This window comes from Mytilus galloprovincialis, chromosome 9 (genome assembly GCF_965363235.1).
Source record: "Mytilus galloprovincialis chromosome 9, xbMytGall1.hap1.1, whole genome shotgun sequence".
In the NCBI taxonomy this organism is placed as follows: domain Eukaryota; kingdom Metazoa; phylum Mollusca; class Bivalvia; order Mytilida; family Mytilidae; genus Mytilus; species Mytilus galloprovincialis.
Genome location: NC_134846.1, coordinates 33106237 through 33122444, shown reverse-complemented (window position 1 = coordinate 33122444; position 16208 = coordinate 33106237). Strand labels below are relative to the sequence as shown.

At 32.2% G+C, this 16208-nt stretch overlaps 1 protein-coding gene across 1 annotated transcript in view; it reads right to left on the bottom strand.

The window, feature by feature from the left end:
• Positions 1–16208, bottom strand: part of LOC143046536 (MAM and LDL-receptor class A domain-containing protein 1-like) — a 65548-nt gene that overhangs the window by 24285 nt on the left and 25055 nt on the right. The window lies entirely within an intron of this gene.

Genomic DNA, 16208 nt, shown 5'->3' with positions numbered 1-16208 from the left:
ATATTCCCTCAACAACACAACGTCATTAAAACGTTCTGCTGATTTTACAGAGTTATCTCCCTGTAGTGTTAGGTACCACCTTAACCAATTGCAAACGTAACGCTTAAATTCCGTTTCATAAATCAATCGTAATTTGTGATGGTCGTACATTGCGTGTGAATCGCGAACGCTATTAACGTGTGGTTAAACCTGTCGCAAAGCGATCATTAAATAAAAGATAGCCGTTGCCTTGCATACTTTAAGGTACAACCGACGCCGAATCTTTCGATGACAAAGGGTTTTCAGGGAAGGATTGAAATCTTGGACAATTTAGGAAGATGTGGTGTGAGTGCCAATGAGACAACTCTCCTTCCAAATAACAATTTATAAAAAAGTAAACCATTATAGGTCAATGTACAGCCTTCAACACGGAGCCTTGTAAATGACACGTATATCATATCTCGCTACCGTATTGGTAGACAGGGTATATTTAAGTTTGCAGATACGCTTTTACCACGCCTTGGAAGGACGACTTTGATAAAAAAATTTCAAACTTTGACCTCCTTTCACACTGACTTTCGAGTAAAATAAGAGAATTTGCGTGCTATGTACTTACAATTCATATGTGTAACAAGTTATTTCAACAGAACAATCGTAAATATCTGGACCAAACCATTTGTTTGTGATATATGAAACCGTTTTGGAAGAGAAAATGAGTTTTAAAAAGTCAAATAACAACAAATTCAGGACGAGAGAGAGATGGGGACGACACCCTCCTCCCTAAAAAAAAAAAGCATTTTACCAACAATGAAGTATAAAAATATTTTCCATAGATTATTTTATTCATAGTAGGCAACCATCTTTGTTGGTTGATTGAAGCATATTGATCTCACCGACTTTTTAATTTCAAAAGAGACCGCTTAAATCGGCAAATTAGATAGCATCTGCTTGTTATTAATCTGTTACTAGTAAAACTATCCATTCTAATCTGTTTGAATATCAGATATTTATTTGAAATAACCTTAGATGTAAAATATGGTTAATAGAATTGAAAATAAAAAATAAATAAGTTTGCAATCCAAAAAGCTCTGTTACAGTTAAAACGCATTCTATTTGAAAAAGAGAATTTCTATTTTATTCTCTTTTTTTGGTGGTTTCAAATTCGGTTGACGATGTGAATTGAAATAAACACTTTTTGTCAACAAATCTATAAGTTAATGGAAATGCGCTTACATGATTTTATCAAATTTGAGGAAATCTCCCCACTCAATGAAGAAAACTAGTATTCTTGAATTGAAAAACGTACCAGTGGGGAAAATCCCCACATACACTACACATATAAAACCAATAACATTAGAATGGGGAAATATCCCCACATTCACATCTACAACCAAAAACATCAGAATGCCGAAATTACCACGATAAGATTATTAATTGGAAAATACAAGCTTTAATATTGCTGACCATCAAATGGGGAAATTTCCCCATAATCTTATTATGTTCAAATCATAGAAAATATTGTTGACTATCAATTGGGGAAATTTCCCCATAATCTCATCATGTTCATATTAGATATTGTTGACTACAAATTGGGGTAATTTCCCCATAATCTCATCATGTTCATATTAGATATTGTTGACTTCAAATTGGGGAAATTTCCCCATAATCTCATACGATTCAAATTTACGGCAAATCAAATAATTGTATGTACTAAAACTGTCATCCCAAGTCGTGAAATTTAGACAGTGTTTAGACAGTTGACTACTTATGAAACAAATGTGTACCCATGAGACAACTCTCCATCCAGGTCCCAATTTGTAAAAAAAAAAAACTTTATAGGTATAAAAAGGTCATCAACACGGAGCCTTGGCTCCTACCGAACAGCAAGCTATAAAAGGCCCAAAATGACTAGCGTTAAACCATTAAAACGGGAAAACATAAGGTCTAATCTATATCAAAAACGAGAAACGAGAAACACTTATGAACCACATCAACAAACGACATATACTGAACATCAGATTCCTGACAAAATGTTTGAATATTTTGTGGTTATCCGTATGAAGAAGGCAGAATGTTTTGAATACAGATTGCTTTTAAACACGAGGAGCTTACTTTAAATCGTCATCATTAGGAATAGACCTCCTTAAAAGAGAGGCAAATGATACCAGAAGAAAATTCAAACTCATAAGTCGAAAATAATCGGACAACGCCATGGTTTAAAAAGAAGACCAACAGACAAACAATAGTAAAAACACAACATAGAAACCCAAAGACAAAGCAACAAGAACCCACAAAAACACAAGGGATTGTTATATTCTTACGAAACCACAAAACCCACAAAACGCACACAAACAAGAAATTTAAATCTATGGTTGTTTAAAATGTAATAAGCAGACACTACCGACCGCACTACTAAAAATCAATTCCAATCAATTTGTTATACCAAATATCGATATTTTCAAATTTCAAATAGTTTTCCTGAAGCTGTTGATGTTCAGAAAATATCTATCCTGTATGTAAACGGTGGTTATGTTTTAGTGAATTTATAAAAGTAATTCTGTTAATGATGAAACTCAATAACTTGCACAAGTACATCATCATAAATTTTAATATGCTAGGATTGTGTTTACTAATTACTATAAAAAATGCTCTATGACACATTGTTACATATTTTAATATTGCAACTATATTGAACAGCTTTATGTGCATAATGTTGTAACACACTTGGCGATTCTATGCACATCTATCTGTTGTTGATGATTTTTGCATACTTTTTCATCTATTTATTTTCGTCGTTGATGTTGTCTCATTGATGGTGTGATAATTACTTCTTATTCTACATACAGTTTGTCATATTAAATTACAAGCACATTCAGACCAAACAAGCTAATTATGTGAATGTTTGTTTTTTTGTCATTAAGATACCATGATAATGTCCCAATATAGATTAAATAACATATATAACCTTGTTCATTCTTGTATACATGTATAAATATATAGGATCATTTGACTGATGTTAAATGTCTTTTGTTCAAGGACAAGGAAATACAGCTTCCTTTTGTTGTTGATATTGTTTATCATATCCTGTTTTGAGAACATTATCAGATGACTTGTGAGTTTCTTGTAAGTTCATATATATATGAAAGTGTTTTGTTAAACAAAACACCTTCAGCTGAATTCATCTCGATGTCTTTTGTCGTAGATTCTGTAGACCTAACACTCTTACTAAGTTGTCGTCTGCAAATACGACTTTGTAACCTGTAAAATAGAGACTATCCAATCAAAGGGACAGAAAACCAAACACAAATTATGCATATACAATTAGATCAAATATATATACATCTTTCCTTTCATATGATGTTTCCCTAGACTTTATCGAAATGTTGACTCCTTAGTGAGTCTTTTACTTCGAATGATATGTGCATTGGTTCTGTTGATTGGACATGTGATGCTCTGTGTTCTCTCCAGATACGCCAATTTTCTCAGCCAATAAATGCAAACGGTCATTTTTATATAAATTAGACCGCTCTTCGTTTTCCTGTTTGAATTGTTTTACACTAGTAATTTTTTTGGGCCCGTTATAAAAGGTGTGAGACCACCAATTAAAAGTCCCTATCTGTTCAACCAAATTTTGCAATTTTCATAGATTTCTAAATTTTTTATCTTAAGTTTAACCTCTTACAAACCAGGTATGTCCTGAATCGTACAGGTATCACCTTTCTTCATTCCAATTTTCGACATACCTTTAAAGCCATATAAGAAAGAAGAGACCTTCCGAATGGATGTACCACTAAAAATAACCCCTGGTTTTCTTGAAATCTTAAATTAGTATACTATGGAGCGCATTAATCCTCAATTTTTAATATCAACTCATAGACAAGTAAATTTGGGCTCAAAATGGTCTTAATATATTTCTCTTTCACCAAAAGTTTCATTTCTGCAAATTTGTTGTGTAGTTTAAGTAAACAATGACATCAAATGCACTATTTTTTGTCCCGAGTAGGCCTACTTTTACGTTCTAAATTTGAGGGAGTAATTGGTGGTCTGACACCTTATAGCTTGCTGCTCGCTATGAGCCAAAGCTCCGTGTTGAAGGCCATACCTTGACTTATAATTGTTTACTTTTATAAAAAAAATTCATGGATGGAGACTTGTCTCATTGGCACACATACAACATCTTCATATATCTATGATATAGCCTAGAGTGCACAATGTGGCCTTAAACAACAAAAAAAAAAAACTACCTGACAATCAATCAACTCATTACTCATCGTTCTTTTGTAATCTCCCTTTAATGTATATCATGGTTTACCTGATTTAGTTTTTTCTAGGACTGTTGCATTATACCATTTCTTCTCCAGTTTCCAGAAGCCAATTACTTTTTCGTTCATTGCGAAATCCTGAGAAAAAAATTTAAACAATGTAATCTTCTTTAGAATTTCACCTCTGTTTGAATGCTGCTTTTAATTTTATTAAAATGATATGTTTTAAACTAAATAGGAATACAAAGATGTGGTATGATTTCTAGTGACAATATCACATAGACGTAAATTGATTTGGATGTAAGCAGCTATATTTTACTGTACAATATTCAACAATAAGCAATCATATGCCGTAGTGTAAGCTTAAAAAATACGATTTAACATAATGTCAAACAAGAATGTGTCCATAGTACACGGATGCCCCACTCGCACTATCATTTTCTATGTTCAGTGGACCGTGAAATTGTGGTCAAAACTTAAAATGAAGCGAACGGACGCACGGACGAACAAACGGACGTACGGACGAACGGAGGCACAGACCAGAAAACATAATGCCCCTCTACTATTGTAGGTGGGGCATACAAATTTAAACGTGAATATCAACGGCCGATAAATAGAAATGCTTCATAGATCACAAACAGCAACCAAAACGACCACTAAATTACTGATTTGGGACAGACATTTAACATGTACAAATGTGGCCCAATTTAACGTCAAGTAAAAAACAAACAAATGTTTCAAATAAGTGTGAAATCATTCCAGCAATGACACATTACTGGAAATAATTATTAGATTATTTTTGAAGTTCACAAAAAATGCAAATGTATCATGATGTTCCAGGTTTACACCCCCTCCCCACCTTTTCCGCGAACTGGATCCCAACCGGTTTTCCAAAGAAAGCTGAATTATAACACAACGTGCAAATCTGAACTTAAAAATAATATAAATATATGTTTTTGTTTTAGGTGCTCGTTGATATTTTGCGGAGAAGACAGAAATATAACGGTTGATAGCTTAAAACTACATTGCATACACATGTTATATATTTCACTGATCCACTTTGCCCAAGGCATTACAATTTTGTAATCTAAGTTTCAGTAAATTATTTCATAATCCACGACATGGGACTAGCAGAAACAAATAAAACATACTCATACTTCATACTCACATTTGTTACTTCCAATGATCTGATGTTTATCTGATTCTCAGGTATCTTCATTTCCTTTGAAAATAATTGAGTTTGTAAATCAAAGTAATCAGTGTTTTGTTTAATTGACTAACCACACATACTGAAACGTCTCGTCCGATTCACTAATCACTGATTTCATGTGGAAATTATTAAAGAATAAGCTCTAACTACAAGTATCGCATAAACTTGACATTTTAAAATATGATGACAATGAGCATGATGAGGTGAAGGTCAGATAAATCCTGTCAGACAGATATATACACAGAGTTCGAGTCAGCCTTATCCGGCCATCTTTTAAAAATCAAATATCTCGAAATAAGCTCCATGACATTTCAATGTATTTAGCTTATTTTGAGGCTTATCTAATGCTCTTCCGGGTAATAGTAACAATCTTAAATTCTTGCTTTATTTAATTTCACCTAAGTTCATCCTCAACTTACCTCGTTTGCATGTAAAGTTCTTGACTCGAGCTCAATTGTCATCTCTGTTTCCTATCAAAATAATATTTTGTTTTGATAAAAACTGTCACATTTTTACAAATAAAATCCTATTTTGAGGTTCAATTTATCATATTAAAAAGGTTAACCGCACAATCAGCAGTAGGCATACACTACAAACTGCTCAGAGTCTGAATTGACCAGTTTTTGTGCTCGACCAGTAAAATCGAGCACACATTTTACTCGACTAGTCTCGACATTGTCTCGACTGTACTTAACTGTACTTTAGTGTACTCGACTATGTCTCGACTTTACTTAATTAGTCTGATTCAGCACTTGATGATCTTTGTGTAGTCTGAAATGGTCTTGACCAATGCTCGACCTGTCGCGACCTGTCTTGACTAGTCTCGATCTGTCTCGACTAGTCTTGACCTTCAAATTTAGTTTTGACTGGTGTAAATCAGCCCATCTAACTAAATTAAATATTGATCTTACAAAATTCAAGCTTATTAGGTAGTTTATTTTATTGCTGTGAAATGAAAGAATTTAATTTTACAATAGGTAAAAATTAAAATTATTATATAAATTCAGATAGGCATCTTTAATCTTTTTTATAACTTTTTCAAATCAACTTGGATTTTCATCAAACTATGTAGCTATCTTAGATATATATTAAGCTTACTAAATCCCAGGTCATTTTATTTTTTCTTGTATTGCTGTCAAATTCAAGAATTAAATTAATCTATTTATTTTTATCTATTTGTGTTACTAAGGAAGCTACCATTTAATTTCTACATGTTCAATGACTAACAACATGAACAAAAGTCTTACCACAGATATGATTCCACGCCTTTAAGAAGGTTGATCTTGAAAATAAAGTCCCTTTGAACTGGTCTTTAAATAAGGATTTCTGTGTATCGAAATCTTTAAGCTGAACACTTTGAACCTCTCCATCCACTCCTAAAACCTGAAATATTCAAATAAGTCAACGAAATGTATTGCTTGACCCTTATAGGAGTAATTTTGCAATAAAGATTAGTATTAACAAAAACCATAAAGCCTTGAATCTGATCGCGTTCAGTTATACTTAGAAAAAAATATATGCTTTGCGAATTGATGTATATCATGTATTTAGGACGCCAAAATCTAGGACGCAATTACATCGGACATTTTAAGGGCAAACGTATTTACCCATTTCAAGGCAAATATTTGTAGTCAAATATAGTTAAAAGTACAATTGCATCAATGCCAATTTTACAACAACATAAATGAATTAATATCTTCCTTTTCTTAAAAATTGTTTCACCTTTTAAATTTTTCTAGCTATTGTAGTTTTCAAGATTATAGGAAAAGTTAGCTTACTACCAATTTAATGCTTTGAACTCTGGTGGATAGCTTTCGCATTCGCATTTCCTTAAAAACGTAAAATATTGGTAAAACTCATCCTGTTACTGATAATTTGAGTATTTGTAACTTATGTGCAAATTGCGTATTGTTGATCATTTCTTGCTACATCTATTTTAGATGTTAAAATAATTGGCTATAACGCAAAAGTCATTATTATATATCATGTATATAGTGCTATAACTAAACTTCTAGATTTGATCTTTTCGGTAATGCATATATTGCTTTCATTATTATTTTTAATGTATCTTTTATAGTAGACTTTTTTGAAACAAAATGAAACTAGAGGCTCTAAAGAGCCTGTGTCGCTCACCTTGGTCTATGTGAATATTAAACAAAGGAAGCAGATGGATTCATGACAAAAATGTGTTTTGGTGATGGAAATGTGATTGTACATCTTACTTTACTGAACATTCTTGCTGCTTACAATTATCTCTATCTATAATGAACTTGGCCTAGTAGTTTCAGTGGAAAATGTTAGTAAAAATTTACAAATGACTACTAAGGACAATAACTCCTTAGGGGGTCGATTGACCATTTCGTTCATGTTGACTTATTTGTAAATCTTACTATGCTGAACATTATTGCTGTTTACAGTTTATCTTTATCTATAATAATATTCAAGATAATAACCAAAAACAGCAAAATTTCTTTAAAATTACCAATTCAGGGGCAGCAACCCAACAAAGGATTGTCCGATTCATCTGAAAATTTCAGGGCAGATAGATCTTGTCCTGATAAACAGATTAATTTTGCTCTAAATGCTTTGGTTTTTGAGTTATAAGCCAAAAACTGCATTTTACCCCTATGTTCTATTTTTAGTCATGGTGGCCATCTCGGTTGGTTGGCCGGGTCACCGGACACGTTTTTAAACTAGATACCCCAATGATGATTGTCGCCAAGTTTGGTTTAATTTGGCCCAGAAGTTTCAGAGGAGAAGATTTTTGTAAAAATTAACGACGACGGACGACGGACGCAAAGTGATGGGAAAAGCTCACTTGGCCCTTTGGGCCAGGTGATCTAAAAAAGAAAACCTGTTAAATTCGTCAATTAAGAAAAATAAAATTTCTCGTTAACACATGACCAGCACTGAACCATTTCCGGTCATTATCGCACCCTGGTAGATAATGACGTTTAAAGTCTTTAACATTTCTAAAACAATAACTGAAACCAAGCAAAATGTACTTTCTTGAAAGTGAATTTTAATGAACTGTTGAAATTATAAGATTTATTGATTACTTGTTGGTGTTTAATGCAACTTTCATCACTTTTGGCTATAATATTATAGTGGATGTCAGCTTTTGATTGCCCAAACGCTAAAAATAATTGTCAATCAAAACTACAAAATGTATTGAAAAATGTAATTTTAAATTAGAAAAATGTGAAATTATAAAAAAAATTCGTTCTCATTTTTTTCTGCATTGGCATAAGCCAAGACTAAGTTAACTTAAGCTACAGTACCTTTTAAAAAAAATCCTAATCCTCCAGGTATGATATATTTTATTTTTCCCCATTTAAAACGTCCAAGAACAAGATAAAAATCACCACTGTTTAATACAATGTCCCAACTTGCCATAATGAATATCCTACCAATGAGTGTTTAATTAATAATATGTTCACACTAATTTATACTTCTCACCCTAGCCTGCATGTCAATCACAGTAAAAATTTGACCCTTCTCTTGAAAACAGACGGTATTTGACACGCCCACATCGGTCCAGATGTGTACTTTGAAATAATCGTCGATTTTATAATTCCACCATGGTTTTCCTAATTTAAAATGTGTTCTTTTTATTTCTTTCAATGCTTATGATATCCGATGCCGTATTTAGCGTCAGCGAAGATGAGACAGAAAAGGGGCAGGTATGTATAATTTTATTTCAACTTATTTTCAAATTAAAATCGTTATCATGGCGAATGTACGCATAATATGATATACACTTTATGAAAAAAAGCAATAAAGGTTACGTTCAAGTGCGTAAAACAAGTATTACCATTCCTTAAAACCACAAAGGAATTTCCAATATTGCAAACGTGTATTTTCAGCACATTTTTCATTCCACGCATGTATCTATTTTCTCCCCGAGTGTGATAGATATATGATATATGTACATTGTCGGAAAATCTACAACTTATGTGTATGAGTATTCGAAACATGACGAAAAACTAACTTCGCCGAGCTTTTCTCAGACTCGTAGCAAGTACTTATATTTGTTTTCTCCGAAAATAAACGTATATTATTTTTATCCTGAAATTTACACCATTCACTTGAAATTTTAGTTGTATAAAATCTAAAAAAATTGTCCCTTATTTTTCAAAGAATTTGACATGTAGCTTAACGCGGACCCCAAAAATTAACTGTTACGTAAAAAAAGGAATATCCGCATTACCGCTCGTTCAATATGGAAGTCGGACAACAGAACATTAATTTGAACAAGTAGAAATAAAGCAACAACAAAAATATTAGTGTACCTGTTGTTTGTACAATAGTTGGCTGATTGCAGGATAAAGGAAATATAATATAAGCGAATATACAAACACCGTTTAACTTTATTTAAAACGTTGATCGATTAACTGATAATTGCATGCTTAACGTTTAGTTGCATGTTTTTGAAATACAAAAAAGTAGCAGTTTATACTGTATAGCTGTCCATTATTAAGTATCCTTCAAGGCAACGTATTTATTCGTATACTAGATAACATTTTACAAATAGAACTAGACAGATGCATCTTATACTAGATAAGGGATCCTCCATTTGATTTTTATGGGGGGAGGGGGGGGGGGTGCTAGGATGAAATTTGAAAAAAATAGGCAGGACATGAGTTTTGAGTTAAAAAAAAAAAGGCAGGATGAGACACTTGCAAAAAAGTCAGGATGACAATTTATGTAAAAAAAGTCAGGATAAACTAAGAAAAAAAAAAGCAGGACCGAATAAAGTGAAAAATAAAAAGGCAGGACAGAGATTAAAACTAAAAAAAAATGCAGGACAAGATTTTTAATCCTAGCCCCCCCCCCCATAAAAATCAAATGGTAGCTCCCTAACATTTTACAAATATAACTAGACAGATGCATCCTGATACCTCTGCACGCAGAATACATATGTATAGTATGTGATTCTAGTACTGTCAACGGTACAGAACATTTTCTTTTTTCCCATTGCAATGAATAAAGACGATAGAATGTCTGTGTTGTCTAAAATTGCTAAATTGCAAAAGTTACTGACAGGGCTTTCAATAATGGCTAAAGTCATCACAAAATAATTTTGCTATCTAAGAACATAAAACGTGTGTACATTTAGAATATATCATCTTTTAAAAGCGTATATCTTAAAAAGTCAAATATAGCACATGAAGTTGACTATAGTCCTTAAGCGTGATAAAGATATTTATTATGCTAATGTTTTTAAATTGGAAAGGTAGCAATGTTGATACGAAACTCTACTAGTACTGCCAAGCTTATATTTGTAATGTTCATGTAACCCCGATTTAAACTTCTCATGGGCGGATCCAGCCATTTTAAATAGGGGGGTTCATGAACCACGACAAAAAAGGGGGGGTCCAACTACATGTCCCAATTCAAATGCATTGATCGTCCAAAAAAAGGGGGTTCAAACCTTGAATCCACCACTGCTTCTCTTCTCTTCTATTCTATTCTATTTATTCGATAGGACACATTTTCACACATTTAAAACTTGACGGTGAGACCGTCAAGTTTTAAATGTGTCTAATGTAATTTAATTTTGTTTTAATCTTTAATGAGGTCTTAAATTATTGATGTTATTGCATTTGTCTATCGGTTGTCCTTAATTTGCACACAGCAACAGTTAAAATAAAAATAAGAATGGTTATGAATAAAGGAGGAATAAAGGTAAAACAATTAGACTGCCAAAACCATCCGTGAGCTAATATAAAAAAAAAGGGCATTGAAAATATGGCGGGAAATCATTCTCTCTATATTTTATATTTTTCATACATTTAACATTTGCACCTTTTTTCTTAGAAAAACTTTTAAAAAAATAACAAGGATTTTATTAGATTTTTAAATAGAACTTTGTGTAATAACATTATGGTTATAGTTATTGACCAAGCAAGTCGGTATATAGAATTTAATCTGCACAGCTCAGGTGACCCTTATTAACCCGAACGACGAAGGAGTTCGGGTTAAAGGGTCATCCTGAGCGCGTGCAGATTAAATTCTATGTACCGATTTGATTGGCCAATAACTGTTTTAACACATGACGTCATTAATTTACGTGAACGTTTTGGATGTGGACGATATTCCGCAATCCACGGATCCTAGGAAAGTTTATTGTAGGGTAAAGAAAGGGGGAAATACGACTTTCATTGGTAAGTTTTCAATTGATAACTTTTTTTTAGGTTTAGACTTATTGTAAAATTGTAATTTAATGGTAATTTTTTTTTAAATGTTTCTATTAAATCTATTCCCATTTTTTTTTAATAAATGACGATTAAGACTTTGACAAATTGAATACTTTCAAATCGTTGTATGAAAAAAAATCATAACTGAAAGGGTTATTGAGTTTAGATTAATTGCTTTTGAATTTCTTTCCACCAATGATATGCTTAATAGAGAAAGATAAACCGAGGAAGAATTAGATGTTATATTTAAAATTTTAATTGTTGAATAAACAGAAAATACGTTTCTCTTTCCAATCTTTTACTCCCCCTCCCCCAAATTTCTTTGTGTCTACAGACACGTACCTCCATCTAAATGAAGTCTGATTGATCTCTAGCTAATCTCCCTGTTTTAAAACAAACTTAGATATGACCCCCTTTAAATTCGATCCAAAAACATGGGGAATAGATATTCAAGAAGTCGTTATAAATTCCATTGAATTGAAAACTAGTCCAAATCAGATTTCTTTTATTCGGATATTCTTAGTTACATTTCTTTTTTGGCGGAAGTTACCAAAAATTGTTTTAACTTTCTTTCTGACTTTAAAACACTGATTTAAGATTTATGTTGTACGCAAAATATAATACTGAAACATTTTATGTTCAAGCTAAGATGAAAAAAAGGAATGAGAAACCTTTCTTTTTTCCTATTCTAAAACTACGATGTTTGCACAAAGTTCAGTTTTGTCGTAATTTCAAGGCAGATGGCGGATTCGGGGGGTGGGGACGAACATGTCGTTCACCCTAGGATTGGACAAATTATCGTGTTTTGCCTTAAAATTGTTTTTAGTCTCGCTACGCTCGGTGATATATTTTTTAAATTTGATAGAATAACGCCCCTTTTAAAATCTAGGAACCGCCCCTTAAGGTAAAAATAGATTTGAACTGTGCAGTATATCTGAGGTAGTTAATGCACACCTTTGCTGTGCATTATCCAAATTATAGCACAGTAAGAACAAAGGGATTTTACCCATACCATGTGTTAATATAACAAAATATATAAAAGTAGGGGTTAGCGGGCAAAATATTTTGGGAAAGTACATAAAAAAAACCCAGAGGATTCCGAATATCTTGCAAAAATCCTAAAAACAACATGAATAAACATCCTAAGACGCTTAAAAAACGTTTTACTCACTTACAAACGATTTTTATGAATTAATGTATAAATACGAATAAGCATAGAGTATTACATGGTATTCATTCGTTCCGCTCTTTAACGAATGGCCAGTTTAGGTGCATGTATAATGAACCTATCTGGTTTTCCAGATTTCTGTATACTAGTATACATAATTGTTTATTTATGATTACGATAAAATAGCTTGTGTTTGTATCATAATATGTTTACTGTCTCAGACGCGAGATGTGGTAATGTTGTTATAATTTTTACTATAAGCTTTAACTTGAGTTTCCATCGCAGATAAAGATCAGTAATTTTACATTTACAATGATTCGTTCGTTCATTAGAAACTATATGATCTCTGACATATATCAATACAATAACTAGTAATCGACTTGTCAATTGGTTTTACATTTTACATCATCTGAAAGGTGTATGCACTACACCACTCCTTTATTCAGCTACACAAGAAAGATCCCATGTGGTTTGATTCTTCAACTGCCCGGAAACGTTTAATATTAAATGATATCCGTGTTATAAAATGAATGAAAGCTAGTGTATATATGAGTGGTTTACTATTTTCGACTTTAAAACTATTTCCATTAAACAACCATCTATGATGCATAATACATGTAATACTGTGCTAGCTATCAAACACATACAAAACAAAAGCGTAAGAAAACTAACTATTATTTACGGTATTAAACTTTTTTCAGAGAAATTTTATCTATATAGTATCATGGTAAAACAGCATAATTACTTTTTGGGATGTTTTATAGTAATTAGTCTAGATCTGATGTGTGACATGGCACAGTATTTAAAAAAAAATGAACAGAACGACTGATGAAGATATTACATGTAAAGAATAAATATATGACGACATGTTTTTTTTTTTCATAACTATTACTTTTATGTATGCACGTTTTTTAAAATTAGTGTTATAAAATAGTTATTCTAAGTTAAATGTTGTTGGGTTTGTTTTTTTTTTGCGTAAATTTAACATAACAAATCACTGCATTGTGTGCAAAGTGGCGCAAAAGCATTACAATAAAGCGGTCGTAAGGATTTACAGGCTACCCGTAGGTCTTTAACAATGAGAAAAAAATATCACATACTATACTCATGGTCGATTCAACAAAACTTAATCTTCTTTTCTGTATTTTGAAAATATATATATATTGAATAAAATTAAGGGATATCGAGATGAAAAATATGATCGAATGGAGCTATAGATTGTTTAAAAATAATTTAGATTTAAAAACTCGTTGGAAACGCTTTACTTCATTCAAAAAACAAATGCATACATTTTACGAACTGGACTCGACGATCTTTCAAATCGTTCCCTCAAGATACTATGTTGTTCCCACAAGATAAATTTCTCGTTTCCTAAAGATGATATGTCGTTCCCTCAAGATGTTATGTTGTTCCCCCAAGATAGTCATCTTGTTCCCTCAAGATGATATGTCGTTCCCTCAAGAGATCATGTCGTTCCCTCAAGATATTATGTCTTTCCCTCAAGAAACGATGTTTTCCCCTCAAGATGATATGTCGTTCCCTGAAGTTGCTATGTTGTTCCCTCAAGATAGTTATCTCGTTCCCTCAACATAGCAATATCAATACAATGTTAAAACTATGTTGAGGGAACAACATAGTATTTTGAGGAAACGACATAATAACTTGAGGGAACGACATAACATCTTGAGGGAACAACATAGTATCTTGAGGGAACGACATAGCATCTTGAGGGAACAACATAACATCTTGAAGGAACGACATAGTATCTTGAGGGAACGACATAACATCTTGAGGGAACAACATAGTATCTTGAGGGAACGACATAGCATCTTGAGGGAACAACATAACATCTTGAAGGAACGACATAGTATCTTGAGGGAACGACATAATATCTTGAGGAAACGACATATTATCTTGAGGGAACGAGATAACTATCTTGTGGGAACGACATAGTATCTTAAGTGAACGACATAGCATCTTGAGGGAACGAGATAGCTATCTTGTGTGAAGGACATATCATCTTGAAGGAACGACATAGTATCATGAGGGAACAACATATTTTTTTTTCTTTCATGTTCGCATTCTGCCACCGTAGTTTCATGACCAAACTACAATCTGAATGTTTTTTTTAATTGATATACATATTTAGACTAACTTAAAGACCTTATTGCTAAACAATTGATAATTCAATAAAAGGCTATTGTTACAGTTTTCAGTCATGATTTACCTCAAAATTTAGTGAGTCAGGGGCCTGGTTTTCGAAAGTATCTTATGACTAAGACATGTCTTATGATGGTCTTATGACATGTCATAGTCGTAAGATATGTTTTCGAAAGTGTCCTAAGTTACGAATTGTCATAACTTTTGTGGTAAACTTAAGACCCCTCGCGACATGACTTATGATGGTCTTATGATTGTAAACTAACATTTTAATTACTTTTCATGTTTAATTTCATGTTAATTGCAATACAAATATTTGTTGTGTATCTCAGTTAGCTTAATAGTAAGGATTTTATTTTTCTCAACTACGTGAACTAAAATTTGAATCTCCTGCGACATATAATTTTGAATTCTTTTCTAATAGTCATGGTTTTGTATAATTCATATACATATTACTTAGTTCCTAGTATAGTTAATAGAACCAGAGACATATATATGTCTCTGATAGAACTATATCAACGTATGTGCACGGGCATTTCGATAAACGGGTACTCGATGTACCGAATCTAAAAAGTATTCACTTTTAAAAAAAGTATGATTATACACGAAAACGAAGTTCAAGTTTATTATTTATCACAAACTAATTTTTAACAAATTTTCAAGTCAAATATCAATTCCTTTTTATATAAAATTTCATGTCCATTATATGAAAGAAATAAAATATTCGTAAATATTAATATGTTCATACTTTTCATTTTAATTTTTATATTTATCACTTTTTAATCATTACTTAAAATATTAGAAAATAATGTTCACTTATGACAGTCATAAGAGCACCAAAGCTACGACTCTCTTAAGACAACTTTGATTTACATCCTATGACATATCATACGATAGTCATAAGATGATCATAAAATATGTCCTAAGATATATCTTATGACATATCTTATGATACTTTCGAAAACCAGGCCCCAGGACTCTAAATTTTTGTTGAATAATAAATGTTTGAAAACAATATATATATTTCTATCTTTATAAGCCTCTTTTCGTGCTTTTGGTGTGTTAAGGAGAAATAGTGAACAAAATTAATAAGAACAAATAACACATTATACGTTTTTAGTAAGTTTAGGTAATTTTTTTTAACATTGTACTTTTGTAAACTCCATGGTATATAATGCTACTTTGATAAAATATAATCTCCAAAGTCATGAAATAGTAAATACAGAAAT